This window comes from Vombatus ursinus, unplaced genomic scaffold, assembly GCF_900497805.2.
Source record: "Vombatus ursinus unplaced genomic scaffold, bare-nosed wombat genome assembly UNPS02014812.1, whole genome shotgun sequence".
Classification (NCBI taxonomy): Eukaryota; Metazoa; Chordata; class Mammalia; order Diprotodontia; family Vombatidae; genus Vombatus; species Vombatus ursinus.
In genome coordinates this window covers 53,350,999-53,367,166 of record NW_020954590.1, presented here as the reverse complement: position 1 = coordinate 53,367,166, position 16,168 = coordinate 53,350,999, and the positions used below count along the sequence as shown (strand labels likewise).

At 37.6% G+C, this 16,168-nt stretch overlaps 1 protein-coding gene across 2 annotated transcripts in view; it reads left to right on the top strand.

Moving 5' to 3' along the window:
• LOC114053921 (oxysterol-binding protein-related protein 1) overlaps positions 1 to 16,168 on the top strand; it is a 305,142-nt gene that overhangs the window by 56,999 nt on the left and 231,975 nt on the right. The gene's annotated exons all lie outside the window — the stretch shown is intronic.

Sequence of the window (16,168 nt, the reverse complement as noted above, 5' to 3'; positions counted from 1 at the left end):
GCTTCCTGAAGAGGGTGGGATTTTAGTTGGGACTTCAAGGAAGTCAGGAGTCAGAGATTAGGAGGGAGCACATTGTGGGAACAGGGACAGGCGGAGAAACTAGAGATGGAGTTTATTGTTTGTGAAGAATCATCATCATGCAGGTGGTAATTAAATTCATGGGAGCTCATGAGATTTGTAGGTATTGGCAAGATCAAGGTAAAGACCAGCTTTATGTGCCTGAGGAATAGATCATGAGAAGTAAGTTAATGAACTGAACAGTGTTTGAGGGAGAGTCACGTATGTATGTTGAAGTCCTGTAGCATAAGATCAGGAGTTGGGGATGGGGTGGGGCAGAGAGAGAAAAATTCTCAGCTAAATACTAAGCTCATGGAGAAGGAAGCAGAGTGACCTGAAATTCTCTAGACAACTACCAGGATTTTGATTGGGTAGAAGATATGGATCCATCCCATATAACAGAGTTTTTTTGTTTTTAGTTTGTTTGTTTGTTTGTTTGTTTGTTTGGTTGAGCAGTGGGGGTTAAGTGACTTGCCCAGGGTCACACAGCTAGTAAGTGTTATGTGTCTGAGACAGCATTTGAACTCAGGTCTTCCTGAGTCCACGGGCAGTGCTTTATCCACCGGACCACCAAGCTCCCCCAATAAGTATTTTTTTAAAGGGAATAAAAGAGGAAAAAAATCAGCATAGTCGATCAGTACATTGTTAAAGTCATAAAATGTGTGCAATGTGCAACACCCGTGGACCTCCCATCTTCACAAGGGGTGGGTTGCTGTGTCCTCTCATATCTCTTCATTCAAGTCATGTTTGAGTTATATAATTTTCTACATTCAGTTTTGATTTTTTTTGTGTATGTGTATAGCTCTTTCCTTTTCCATTGTTGTCATTGTTGTGTATGTTGTTTTCTTGGCTTTGCTTGCTTCACTCTGCATCAGTTCATATACAGATCCTTATTTCACTGTGTTCACTACATTCATCATTTCTTATAGCACAGTAATATTCCATTTGAAATAGCTTCTGTGGGGAATGAGATTAAGTTGTCAATTAAGCAGGAATAAAAGGACTGTTTTGCTAGAGTTATGGCCACGTTGAGGTTGGATAAATTGAGTTCGTGATGTTCCAGTTAGTACATTTATGAGACTTTATTCCATTTAAACTGCTCTGTCCAAATTTGCCAATAATCTCTTAATTGACATATCTAATGGTCTTTTCTTTGACTGCCACCTCTCCCAGTCTGCCTTCCCTTCTATCACACCCCTTTTCCTGACTGTGGATCTATGATACTTGAATTGTTTCTTTTCTTTTTCTTTTATTTCTTTTTTTCTTTTTTCTTTTTTTTTTTTTTTTTTGCGAGGCAGTTGAGGTTAAGTGACTTGCCCAGAGTCACACAGCTAGTGAAGTTTATGTGTCTGAGCCTGGATTTGAACTTAGGTCCTCCTTACTCCGGGTCCAGTGCTCTGTCCACTCCACCACCTAGCTGCCCCCAGTTGTTTCTTTCTGGCTTCTTGCAATAATTTCTCCTTGACCTTGGAGCTCTGGAATTTGGCTGTAATATTCCTGGGAGTTTTCATTTTGTGATCTCTTTTAGCAGATGGTCGGTGGATTCTTTCAATTTCTATTTTACCCTCTGGTTCTAGAATGTAAGTGCAGTTTTCCTTGATAATTTCTTGAAAGATGATGTCTAGGCTTTTTTTGATCATCACTTTCAGGTAGGCCGATAATTTTTAAATTATTTCTCCTGGATCTGTTTTCCAGGTCAGTTGTTTTTCCAATGAAATATTTCACATTGTCTTCTATTTTTTCATTCTTCTGGTTTTGTTTTATTGTATCTTGATTACTCATAAAGTCATTAGCTTCCATTTGCTCCATTCTAATTTTTAAGGAATTATTTTCTTCAGAGAGCTTTTGTACCTCCTTTTGCATTTGGCTAATTCTACTTTTTAACCATTTTTTTTTCCCAGTGAATTTTTGTACTTTCTTTTCCATTTGGCCAGTTCTGCTTTTCAAGGCATTTGTCTCTTCATTGGCTTTTTGTACCTCTTTTACCATTTGGCTTGTTCTTTTTTTTTAAGGTGTTATTTTCTTCAGTATTTACCAAGCTGTTGACTCTTTTATCATGATTTTCTTGTGTCACTGTCATTTTTCTTCCCAATTTTTCTTCTACCTTTCTTACTTGATTTTCAAAATCCTTTTTGAGCTCTTTCACGACCTGAGATCAATTCGTATTTTTCTTGGAGGCTTTAGATGTTGGAGCTTTGACTTTGTTTTCTTCTTCTGAGTATGTGTTTTGATCTTCCTTGTCACCATAGTAACTTTCTGCAGTCAGAATTTTTTTCTGTTCGCTCATTTTTCCTGTCTACTTCTTGCCTTTTAACTCTTTGTTGAAGTGGGGCTCTGCTTCCAGGGTGGAAGGCGTACTGTCCCAAGCTTCAGAGGTTTTATGCAGCTGTTTTCAGAGAGGGACCTGTAATTTCTCAGTTCTTCCAGAGAGAAATGATCTAAGGAGAGGTGCGTTTACTACTCTCTTGACCTGGTCTGTGAGTGATCACAAATACTGTTTCTGCCCGGGACTGTGACAAGTCCCTACCCCTCTGTGGCCACAAAGGCTGGTGTGCTACTGCTCCTCCTTGCCCTGGGACTGCCATCTTGCCTCCCTGCCCTGTGCCAGCAGAGGCCCTTGTAATATCTTTCTTATCAGTTGTTCCACCCCCTTACTGTCTGTAGGCTCAGAGCTCTGGAAACAGCCACTGCTGCTGCTGATTCAGTGGCTCCCAAGGCCTGCTCCTGGTTTGATGGGGCCTGGTCTGTGCTGGTGTGGCCTGCACTGGACTGGGCTCCACTGTAATTTTAAGTTGTCTTTGGCTGAGGAATTATTTCACCCCATCCTTTTGTGAGTTCTGCCACTCCAGGAATTGTTTTGTGACATTATTTAAAGGTGTTCAGAGGGGTTTTGGGGAGAACTCAGGCTAGTTGCTGCCTTTTCTCTGCCATCTTGGCTCCACCTCCCAATGGCATTTTCTCAGTCCTCATTTTCCTAGATCTCTTTACATCTTTTGATACTGTTGATTACACTCTTCTCCTTTTTTTCTTTAGGTGTTTAGGACATTACTCTGTCTCTTAGTTCTCCTCCTATCCATCTGACTGCTCCTTCTCAGCCCCCTTTGCTGGATCCTCATTATTCCCTCCAACCATAAATGTGTAAGAGGGTTGTGTCCTGGGCCCTCTTCTCCTCTCCCTCTATTACTTCACTTGCTGATCCTCTAGGCTCCTGTAGATGTAATTACCACTTCTATGCTGATGATTTTTAAATCTGCCAATCCAGTTCTAACCTTTCTGCTGACCTCCAGGTTTGGCATCTCCAACTGCTTTTTAGATGTCTCAAACTGGGTGTCCACTAAACATCTTAAAATCAACATGTCCAAAACTGAAGTAATTTTCTTTCTCCCTAAATCCTCCCTCCCTTCTAACTTCCATATTACTGGGGAGGGCAACACCATTCTCCCAGTCCCTTAAACTCACACTCAACTCCTCACTAACTGTAACACCCAACATCCAATCTGTTGCCAAGGCCTGAAGATTTCTTCTTTTTAATATCTCTTGAGTAAGCCTCCTCCTGTCTTTGGACACTGTCATTATTTGGGTGCAGGGTCTCCCCACTCCAATCTGTCCTTCATTCATCTACTTTGGTAGATGAATGAAGCATCAGTCCATTATCACCCCTCCTACTCAATAAATTCCAGTGGCTCCTTTTTGCCTCCGGGTATAAATAGAAAATCCTCTGTATTTCATTCAAAGCACTTCATAACCTAGCTCCTTCCTACCTCTCCAGTCTTCTTATACCTTACTCCCACCACATACTTTGTGATCTAGTGACTCTGGCCTCCTGGCTGTTCCATAAATGAGACACTCCATGTCTTGGCATTTTCTCTGTCTGCCCTCCTATAATGTTCTCCCTCCTTTTCCTTCAGATCCCAGCTAAAATCCCATCTTCTATGGGAATCCTCTCCCAACACCTCTTAATTCTAGTGTCTTCCCTCTGTTATTGCCCATTTATCTTGTATAGTTTACTTGTACATATTTGTTTGCTTATTGTTTTCCCCATAATTACAAACTCCTTAAGAGCAAGGACTGTCTTTTTTGCTTCTTTTTGTATACCCTGTGCTTGGCACAGTGCCTGGCATTTAGACTATGCTTAATTTATGTTTATTGTCCTTTTATAGCTTTGTTCATTGATTACCCTGTACCTCATAATAGCACCTACAAAAGGAGCTCATAGATGCAAAGTGCTTTGCCAACCTTAAAGTGGTACATAAATGCTACCTGTTATTATTATCATACTCCAAAGTCTTTCAGAGATCATTGACAGTGGCTCAGTAATCACATCTGTCATTTCTTTTAATACTCAAACATGTAGTTCACATTTGGGCCAACTTGACTTCCATCTCATCAAAGGCAGTTAGGTACTATTTTACTATCTCTTTACTTATCTTGGGTATCAACTTCCTGTTAGTTCTTTTTGTACTGCCTTTTCCATTCCAAAGATTATTTTCTTTGATGGGGAAAATAGAAACAGAACAAGTGTTTTCACCCTTCTACCCACCCTCAGCAGTATTATCTCTGATGTAATCTCTGTCTTTTCCAATACCATCCCATACCATACCTTTAAAACACTTTTTGTTGGCCTTAGCTTTCCTCACCACACACATTATTCCCATTATTACATTGCTTTGTTCATCTATGTATCTCTTTAAATTATGAGTTCCCTTTGAACAAGGGTCTTTTTAAAAAGACAGTTCCTCTTTTTCCTTATCTATATTTATATAGGCTAGTTCACACATAGTAGGTACAGTCTGTTTTAAGGACTGCCTGAAATTATTTAGGCTTGATATATAACTTGCCAAAGAATGATAGATATAGAGCTAGTAGGAACCTTAGAGGCCATATAGTCTATCTTTTGTATTTTATAAATGAGGAAACTGAGGCCCCACAGAAATTAAGTGACTTGCCCAAGGTCACACAAGTAGTGACAGAGGCAGGATTAGAACCCAGATCCTCTTGACTCCAAAGCCAGTGCTTTTTCCTTTGTACAACACAGTTACAGTTGTATTCTGCTGTATTAGCACAGGTTCATCTCTAGAACAACACATATTTACAAATGCCAGATGAAGCATATCAAAATCGGACTTTTGTTGTGGATGTGGTCCTTATCTAAAGAAAATATTTCTTGCCACTTGAAGCTCATTTTCTGTCATTTTACCTTAGTAAAGAGCATAATAGATTAAGAGGCCATAGAGATCATAGTAAACCTCAGAGGCCATCCAATACAACTCATTTTACAGATGAGGAAACTGAGGGCCAGTAAGATTGTAAGACTTGTCTGACGTGACACAGATAGTGTCATAGGAGGAGATGGCAAAGAACTGTCTTACATCTAATAGTCCTTATAATTGCATAGTTTTAAGTCACTTTGTCTTTTGTTTACTCTTTTCTCTTAATTTCCTTTTTTCTGTTCCTCCCTTTGTTAGTGCTCTCTGATCCATTTTCATTATATATATATACTGAAGTGGTAGAGTGTTCAAAATCTATACTGTATTGTTTTGAGCCCAAGTCTTTGTTAACTTGGGAAGGTAGTAGTGTAAGACAGGCTTTGAGTTCCCTCTTTGAGCCCCTAATCTCACAGACAGGTAGGGTCCCAAGAGGTCAGCTAACTACTTCTCCCCTTAGGCAAGGTCCTAGAGGTAATCTTGAAGGTTGAGATTGGTTTGCTCATAACATCATTTATGAGCCACTACCAGCGTGATTTCCATTTATTATCAATTGATATCAATTAGCCAGCCAAATTTAATTAGCTTTTAGAAATGGATATTTACTGAGTTAGAACAGTAAGATAGTTGGTACCAAAGATGTCCCCAAACTGGGGCTCTGTCTCCCACGAGCATATCTAGAGTCTAGAGAGAAATGGCTCCTGCTTGTTAGACAGCACATGTGACACAAAGGTAAATCACAGCTCTTCCTTGCTGGGAGTCCTTTATTTCTGTTTGTGGGATCCTTATCCAGAATTATGTTGTAGCTTTCTTCCAGGTTTCTCATAGAGATTTGAAGCTATCTTTTCTCAGTCTATCTCAGCTTTTAATGCAGGTGCTGCCATCAGTCTGTGCTATCCAGGGACACTTTTACTGTCACAAATGGAAGTCTCAAGTTCTCCAACCTTTTGAAGTTCACAATTTTGTCTTCCTCTGGTCAGTAGAGAGTGGGGGAAGTGTGGGTTGGATGGAGAAAGGTGAGACCAAAGCTTACCCTCATATTTTCATGTGGAGGGCTTGACTAAATCTCCTCACCTACCACTAGATTGGCCTGTTACTAGAATTTTTTGCGGTTGTTTTTCAGTCTGACTCTTTGTGACCCCATTAGGGGTTTTCTTGGCCGGGGTACTGAAGTGGTTTGCCATTTCCTTCTCCAGCTCATTTTACAGATGAGGGAACAAAGGCAAGTGGGGTTAAGTGACTTGTCCAGGGTCACACAGCTAGTAAGTGTCTGAGGCCAGATTTTAACTAAGGAAGATAGATCTTTTTGATTCCAATGTTGGCACTCTATTATACCACCTAGCTGTACCTAAATTATTTTCCCAAGGTTGCATAGGGACTAACCCAGGACCTCTGGTTCCGAATCCAATACTCTTTCCACTGCTCTATTCTAAACTAGCTTGTTTTTTATCTAAACCCCTTAGGGTATGACTAATCAACCAATCCCAGTATACTTCCTGTGTTTGCTCTTAGTTTAAACCTTTGGCTGACAGATTAATTCCAGAAGGGTGTGGGCCTTGTTTACACCTGTCAATCTGATTGACTGATTCAATCAAAAAGTCCCCACCTGCTGTTTTCAGTTATAGTACCATGGACCCCCAATCTTCTAGTAGAATGCTAGGAGTTGTCAGATTGTTTAGTTCTTTACCCTTTAGAAAGCTAAAATAGTGCTGTCTATGAAACGCTGTGACAGTATTCATTCTGAGTCTTAAAAGCAAATCCATGCCAAAATCTCAGCAATTTCTCATCTCTGAATGTACTTATAGATCTGTGAACATGTGGAAGGAAATAGGAATAAATGAAAAGCTTCCAGGGTTCTGTTTGATTTGTACTTTCTAAGATATGAAGTTTTTTATATGTATTATGTCTTTTCTTTTTTGTAAAAGCTTATATGTCTTGTTTGAGATACTGGATGGGGTGGTATTAAGTAGCATTTTAAATACCTGCCTTGAGCAAGCAAATTAATATAACTACATGTTAAGTTGAGAACAGACAATGCTAATTTTATTCATTTTACTTCAAGTGCTCCCTATATTTTTCAAAAACATTGACGTATTTATAAAGTTGGCATTAAGAATTCTTTTTTGATGAGAATATTCTAACCCTCATTAGAGGCCTTGTGAAAATATTCAGTGATGCTTTGAGTCCTAGTGTAATCTCTAGATAATTTATGTGGATTGTTCCTCTGCAATTGACTGGTGGGTGTAAAACACATGAATGTTTTATCATACAGATCATTCTTTAAATTTCAAGTTCAATTTAATTCTGCAAGGATGAAATATAAAGTGATTTTGAAGTGAGGAAAACCATTAAGGACTAGAAGTATCAGGAAAGGTTTATTGTAGTATGTGACAATTGAGCTGGGCCTTGGGCTCCTTGAAGGGAGCCAGGTATTTTAAGAGTCCTGGGTAGGGAAGGGAGAGCATTTCAGGCTTTGGTACCAACCTGCACAAAGGCACAGAGGTTAGAGATGAAATGCTGTACTTGGGGAATAACAAGGAGGCTCATTTGGTAGCAATGTAGAGTAGGATGCATGAGGGAAAGAAATAGAAAATCATTCTAGAACCATGGCTTAGAGAGAAACACTGAAGGTATTTATGTGTCTAATAGAGAAATTTATATTTTATCTTAAAGGCAATAGTGAGACACTGATGCTTTTTAAGAAACTACTTAAGGAGGAGGGTTACATGGTTTGATCTGTGCTTTAGGCATATCAGTTTAGTAGCTTTGTGGAGGAAGAGGGGAGGGAGTCACGAAGACCTGAGTGGTTGTTGTGAATAGAGAGGTCATGGATGTGAAATGTGTTATGAACAAGGCATGAAAACAGATTTCACACAGGGAGAATGAAGAAGTAAGGATGACTCCAGCGTTGGGATACTAGATGAATAGTGATGCTCTCTATAGAAATGGGAAATTAGGAGAGGCAGGTCAAGGGAAAATTAGTTATATTTCATACATGTTGCATTTGAGATGCTTATGGGACATCCAGGTGGACTGGGGCTCAGGCGATTAAGGATGAATGCGGGAGAGGATGATTGGATATATAGATTTGGGAATTGTATGCATAATTTTGCTATTCATTTAGCTCAGGCTGCCTTTCCTTTTCTTTATAAGACTCTTCATATTGCTGTCAGGAGATAGGTAACATGTTTCAGTTCGTCCTCTGGAATCATGGTTGGTAATTACATCATCAGATATCAACTGTGGTTGATAATTACAGTGATCAAAGTTCCTAACTCTTTCAAAGTTGTTTGTGTTAACTATATTGTTGTCACTGAGTTTCCCTGGTTTTGTTCACTATATACACACACACACACACACACACACACACATATATACACACACACACATATACACACACACACACACACATATATATACACACACACATATATATATATGATTATTATTATTATTTTTTTTGGCTAGGCAATAGGGTTAAGTGACTTGCCCAGGGTCACACAGCTAGTAAGTGTTATGTGTCTGAGACCGGATTTGAACTCAGTTCTTCCTGAATCCAGGGCCAGTGCTCTATCTACTGCGCCACCTAGCTGCCCCTCACGTTATATTTGTTCATGTAAACCTCCCCAAGTTTCTCTGACAACATCCCTTTTATTATTTCTTACAGCACAAAAGTATTTTGTCATATTGATATGCTGTAACTTGTTTGACCATTTCTCAGTTGATGGGTACCCCTTCGGATTCTCATTCTTTGTTACCTCAAAAAGAACTATAAATATTTTTGTATATCCTTAGAGTTTGTTTTGCTTAGGACTAATCTCTTCCTCAATCTAACCTCTTTTTAGTTTCTTTTCTCTTTTTGTTGAGTGATATAATTTCTGTATTCAGCTGTGTGTGTGTGTGTGCATATTGTTCTCTCCTTTGATGAGAGGGAGGCTCAAGTGTCAGCTGTTCCTTGTCATCTCCTCCATCTTGTTTTTATAGATGCCTACTTATAATCTCTCATTATGTGAGATAATTTTCTCTAACTTTTCTTTCCTTTTGTTCCCTCACCCCATGTATTCCTCTTCCTCTCTCTTTCCATTCTTCTCTTAAGATCATTAAGACATAATAGAACCACTTCCAAGTCTTGTCAATTAGACCATACTTAATCTATGATGATGATAGACTTTTGAGGGGATACATGGTATTATTTCCCCATATAAGAATGTAAAAAGCTTATCCTTGTTTAGTCCGGTATGGCTGCTTGCTCATATTTGCCATTTGATATTTCTCTTGGCTTCTGTATTTGAACTTCAGAAGTTTCCATGTAGTTTTGATCTCTTTCATCAGGGATGCTTGAAAGCCCTCTATTTCATTAAAGGTTTATTTTTCCACTTGTAGTTTTACTGTTTAAGTAAAGTTCTTGGTGCTATTATTATTCTTTGCCTTCTGGAATATCATATTCTAAACTCTCTTTTCCTTTGTAGTGGTGGCTGCTAAGTTGTGTGTGATCCTGACTGTGGATACTTGGTACTTGAATTCTTTCCTTCCGACTGCTTGTAGTATTTTTTTGTTGACCTGGGAGCTCTGGATTTTGGCTGTAATTCCTAGGAGTTTTCATTTTGGGGTTTCAGGAGGTGACTGGTGGAATCTTTCTATTTCTACGTTGCCCTCTGGTTCTAAGAGGTCTGGGCAGTTTTCTTTTAAGATTTCTGTAAATAGGATGCCTAGGCTCATTTTTTGGCCGTGTCTTTTACATAGTCCAAATGATTCTTAAATATCTTCTCCTTGATCTGTTTTCTCAATCAGTTTTTTTTACTATGAGACCCTATATTTTCTTCTATATTTTCAGTCTTTTGACTTTTATTATTTCTTCTTGTCTCTTGGTATCATTGGCTTCAATTTGGTCTACCTAAATTTTCAGGAAGTAAGGGTTTTGTACCTCCTGTGCCAGGCTGTTAATTTCACTGCCAGTTCTTACTTCCAAAGCTCTCATTTCTTTTCCATTTTTTCCCTGTAGCACTCATTTCATTTGTAAGGAGCATCAAAAAAAAAATTTTTTTTAGATTCTTACTTTATGTCTTCCAGGAAATCTAGTTGAATTTGTGTCCAGGCTGTGTTTTTCTTGGAGGCTTTGCTTATCGATGTTTTGAAGTCATTGTCTTGTGGTTTTGTGTCTTGAGCCTCCCTCTTTCCATAAAAGCTAATGATGATGTGATTCATTTTTTGTTTGCCATTGTTCTAGCCCTGGAAGCTTCTTAGGGTCTTTCACAGTTTTTTTTGACTTTGGACTAGATGTTAAGCCTGAACTTAATATACTTATGAAGGGAATGTCTGGGCTGATCCTTTTGCTTTCTTGGGGTATTGATTATTGTGTTATTCCAGGCTCTTGGAGACAACTCAGGTAGAGGACCTGCAATCTTTCAGGGCTCTCAAAGGGGTCTGATGAATCTGATCCAGAACAAAGTCTAATTGTTGCCTCTCTGCAAGTTTCTGACCTGGGTTGGGGTCTCAAGCAGCAGTAGACTGCTATTGGACCTAGGTAGTCAGAAAGCTCTGCTGGTTTAGAGTGACAGTAGCGTAGGCTTCCATTGATTAATTCCCTTGATATTCTTGACTTACTGTTTTTCTAGTTAAATTTTGTTATTATTTTTTCAAGCTCTATAAAATATTTTTGATAGTTTGGTATAATGTTGAGTAAGTGAATTAATTTAGGTAGAATTGTCATTTTTATTATATTGGCTTGGCCTACTCATGAACAGTTAGTATTTTTCCCAGTTGTTCAGATTTGACTTTATTTGTGTGAAAAGTGTTTTGTAATTGTGTTCATATAGTACCTGAGTTTTTCTGGAAAGTAGACTCCCAAGTATTTTATATTGTCTACAGTTATTTTAAATGGAATTTATTTTTCTGTCTCTTGCTGTTGGATTTTGTTGGTAATATATAGAAATGTTGATGATTTATACATCCTGCAATTTTGTTAAAGTTGTTAATTATTTCAACTAGTTTTTTAGTTTTTTACTGTAGGATTCTCCAACCATACAGTCATATCATCTGCAAAGAGTAATAGTTTTGTTTCCTTATTACCTAGTCTAATTCCTATAATTTCTTTTTCTTCTCTTATGCAATATTGAATAATAGTGATGATAATGAACACCCTTGCTTCACCCTTGATCTGATTGGGAAAGTTTCTGGCTTATTCCCATTACAGATAATGCTTGCTGATGGTTTTAGATAGAAATTACTTATTTTAAGGAAAGCTCCATTTATTCCTATGCTTTCTATTGTTTTTAATATAAATGAGTATTGTATTTTGTCCAAAGCTTATTCTGCATCTATTGAGATAATCATATGATTTTTGTTGGTTTTGTTATTGATGTGGTCAATTATGCTGATATTGAACCAGCCCTGCATTCCTGGTGTAAATCTCACCTGATTATAGTATATGATCTTTGTGATATATTGCTATAATCTCCTTGCTGATATTTTATTTAAAATTTTTGTGTCAGTACTCATTAGGGAAATTGGTCTATAGTTTTTTCTCTGTTTTTGCTCTTCCTCTGTATTTGTGTCCTAAAAGGAATTTGGAAGGGCTTCTTCTTTGCCTGTTTTCCTAAATAGTTTGTATAGTATTGGTATTAATTGTTCTTTAAATGTTTGGTACAATTCACTTTTAAATCCGTCTGGCCCTGGAGTTTTTTTCTTAGGGATTTCATTGATGGCTTGTTCAATCTCTTTTTCTGAAATGGTAGTATTTTATTTCCTCTTCTGCTAATCTGGGTAATTTGAATTTTTGTAAATATTCATCCGTTTCACTTAGCTTGTCAGTTTTGTTGGCATACAGTTGAGCAAAATAGCTCCTAATTATTGTTTTAATTTCCTCTGCGTTGGTAGTGAATTCACTCTTTTCATTTTTGATATTGGTAATCTAGTATTTTTTTAATCAGATTAATCAAATGTTTCTCTCTTTTATTTTTCTTTCATAAAACCAGTTGATTTGTTTATTAGTTGAATAATTTTCTTAACTTCAATTTTATTAATCTCTCCTTTGATGTTCAGAATTTCTAATTTGGTATTTAATTGGGGATTTTTAATTTGTTCTTTTTCTAGCTTCTTTAATTATATGCCCAATTCATTTATCTCCTCTTTTTCTATTTTATTCATATATGCATTTAGAGATATAAAATTTTCCCTACGAACTGTTTTGGCTGCATCTCATAAGTTTTGGTATGTTGTTTCATTATTGTCCTTCTCTTGGATGAAATTATTGATTGTTTCTATAATTTGTTATTTGACCTACTCATTCTTTAGGATTAGGTTATTTAGTTTCTAATTAATTTTAGTCTGTCTTTCCACATGTAATTTTTATTGCATCATGGTTTGAAATTTTAATATTTCTGCCTTTCTGTATTAGATGGTGAGGGTTTTATGCCCTCATACATATGTGGTCAGGTGCCATATACTGCTGAGAAAAAGTATATTTCTTTCTACCCGTGTTCAGTTTTCTCCAGAGACAACCATATCTAACTTTTCTAAAATTCTATTCACCTCCGTAATTTCTTTCTTGTTTATTTTGTGTTTAGATTTATTTAGTTCTGAGATGGGGGGTTGAGGTCCCCCATTAATATAGTTTTGCTGTCTGTTTCTTATTATAACTCACTTAACTTCTCTAAGATTTTGGATGCTATATCACTTGGTGCATATATGTTTAGTAATGATACTACTTCATTGTCTGTGGTACCTTTTAGTAGGATGTATTTTCCTTCCATGTCTTTTTTAATTAGATCTAGTTTTGCTTTTACTTTCTCTGAGATCAGGATTGCTACCCCTGCTTTTTTTATTTCAGCTGAAGCATAATATATTCTACTGCAGCCTTTTACCTTTTCTCTGTGTGTATTTCTCTGCTTTCCATGTATTTCTTGTAAACAACATATTGTAGGATTATGGTTTTTAATCCACTCTGCTATTCATTTCTGTTTTATGGCTGAGTTCATCCCATTCATTTTCACAGTTATCATTACCTTTTTCTCTCCGTCCTGTTTCCCTGCCCCTGTTTATACTTTTCTCTCTCCTTTATCCCTTTCCTTCCTCACTAGTGTTCTGCTTCTGACTACCATCTCCTTCAATCTGCCCTCCTATCAGTCCCCTCTCTTTTCTTTCCCTTTTCCCCTACTATTTCTTACCTCCCTGTTTCCCTTTCTCCTACCCACACTTTCCCTTTTCCCCACCTATTTCTTATAGGGTAAGTAAGATTTCTGTACCTAACTGAGTATGTTATTCCCTCTTTGAGCCAAATCCAATGAGAGTAAGGTTCAAATAGGCTCATCTCCCTCCGTTCTTTCCCTCTACTGTAATAGGTCATTGCACCTCCTCATGTGATGTAATTTACCCTTTTCTGCCTCCTCCTTTCCTCTTGTCCCAGTAAACTCCGTTTTCACTTCTTAATTAGATTTTTTTTTTATCATTATGTCAAAGTCAACTTATACCCATGTCCTCTTCTATGTATACCCCTTCTAAGGAAATGTCATAATAAAGATATGTTTCTCAAGAGTTACAAGTATCCTCTTCCCATGTAGGGATGTAAACAGTTTAACCTTTTTAACATTATGACTTTTTTTCTTTCTTGTTTACCTTTTTAAGCTTCTCCTGAGTCTTGTACTTGAAGATCTACTTTGCTGTTCAGTTTTTTTCATCAAGGAAGTTTGGAAGTCCCCTATTTCACTGAATGTCCATCTCCTCCCCTAAAAGATTTTGCTCAGTTTTTCTGGGTAGTTGATTCTTGGTTGTAATCCAAGATCCTTTGCCTTTCAGAATGTTACATTCCAAGCTCTTCAATCCTTTAATGTAGAAGCTGCTAGGTCTTGCATAATCTTGACTGTGGTTTCACAACATTTAAATTATTTCTTTCTGGCTACTTGCAGTATTTTTTTTCTTGACTTGATAATTTTGGAATTTGGCTACAATATTCCTTGGGTTCTTCATTTTGACATCTCTTTCAAGAAGTGATCAGTAGATTCTTTCAATGACTATTTTACCTTCTGGTTCTAGGACTTCGGGGCAGTTTTCCCTGATAATTTCTTGAAAGATGCTGTCCAGCCTCTTTTTTGGATCATGACTTTTAGGTAGACCAACAATTTTTAAATTGTCCCTCCTGGATCTATTTTTCAGGTCACTTGTTTTTCTAATGAGGTATTTTACATTTTCTTCTATTTTTTTTCCCATTATTTTGATTTGGTTTAACTGATTCTTGATGTCTCATAGAGTCATTAGCTTCTGCTTGCCCAATTCTAATTTTTAATGAATTGTTTTCTTTAGTTAGTTTTTGTACCTCCTTGGCCAGTTCTAGTTTTTAAGGAGTTCTTCTCTTCAGTGGATTTTTGTACCTCCTTTTCCATTTGGCCAATTCTAATTTTTATGTAGTTGTTTTCTTCAGTCATTTTTTGTCCTTCCTTTTACAAGCTGTTGTTTCTCTCTTGTATACCTCTCATTTCTTTTCCCAATTTTTCTTCTACTTCTTTTATTTGACTTTTAAAATCCTTCTTGAGCTCTTTTTGGACTTGAGACCAATTCATATTCTCTTTTGAGGTTTCGAATGTAGGTATATTGACATTGTTGTTATCTTCTGAGTTTGTGTTTTGATCTTCCCTGTCCTCAGAGTCTATGATCAGTGTTCTTTGTTGCTTTTTACTCATTCTGTTTGCCTATTTCTTGACTTTTAAAGTTGAGCTCTGCTTCTGGGGCACAGGGTGCACTGTCCCAAGCTGCTGCTGCTGCTTCTCCTTCTCCTTCTTCTTCTTTTTTTTTAAGGCAGTGGGGTTAAGTGACTTGCCTAGGGTCACACAGCTAGTAAGTGTTAAGTGTTTGGTCTCAGATTTGAACTCGGGTCCTCTTGACTCCAGGGCCTGTGCTCTATCCACTGTGCCACCTAGCTGCCCCCTGTCCTAAGCTTCTTGTGCTAGGGTCCAGGGGCTTAGTCTCTGGCTTTGTGTGCTGGGGCCTCAGGTGCTTACAGCTGGAGGCTGTAGGGGTCTGGTCGCTTACCTTGTGCTGAGCTAGGGTCCAGTGGTGGTGTCTGGCGTGTGCTGAGGCCTGGTGGGGTTTTTCTGAGTTTTCCCAGGGCTGTGCTGAGGTGTGTGGTGAGCACTTTATAGGAGGACACTTGCCTGTCCAGAGCTGCTCTGAAGCACAGGGAGGTCTGCTGCTGGAGGATGCCTGCCTCGGGCTGCACTTTCTTACTGATCCTTCAAGTTTCCTGGGTTAAAAGACTGTTTCACCCTGACTTTTTGCTGGCTCTGCTGTTCTAGGATTTTTCTTGGGTGCTATTTTCTGTTTTTTATTCAGAGGTCAATAAGGGAGAGTGATGGCAACTTACTGCATACTCCACTATCTTGGCTTCTGGAAGTCGGGAATCTCTTTTTTCAAATCAAATTAACCAATAGTTTATCTATTTTATTGCATTTTTTTCATAAAATTAGCTCCTACTTTTATTTATTAGTTCGTTGGTTTTCTTATTTTCAGTTTTATTAATCTCCTTTGATTTTCTGGATTTCCAATTTGTAATTTAATTGGGGATTTTTAATTTGTTCTTTTACTAGTTTTTTTAGTTACATGCCTAATTCATTTATCTGTTCTTTCTCTATTTTTATTGATGTAAGCACTTAGAAATATAGATTTCTCCCTAAGAACTGCTTTGGCTGAAACCTGTAAATTTTGGTATGTAGTCTTGTTGTCATTCTCTTTATTGAGATTATTGATTGTTTCTGAGGTTTGTTGTTTGACCCACTCATTCTTTAGGATTAGATTATTTTGTTTCCAATTAATTTTAAATCTGTGTTTCCATGGCCATTTATTGAATGTAATTTTTATTGCATTATGATCTGAAAAGGATGCTTTTAATGTTTTTTGCTCTTCTGCATTAGGTTGTG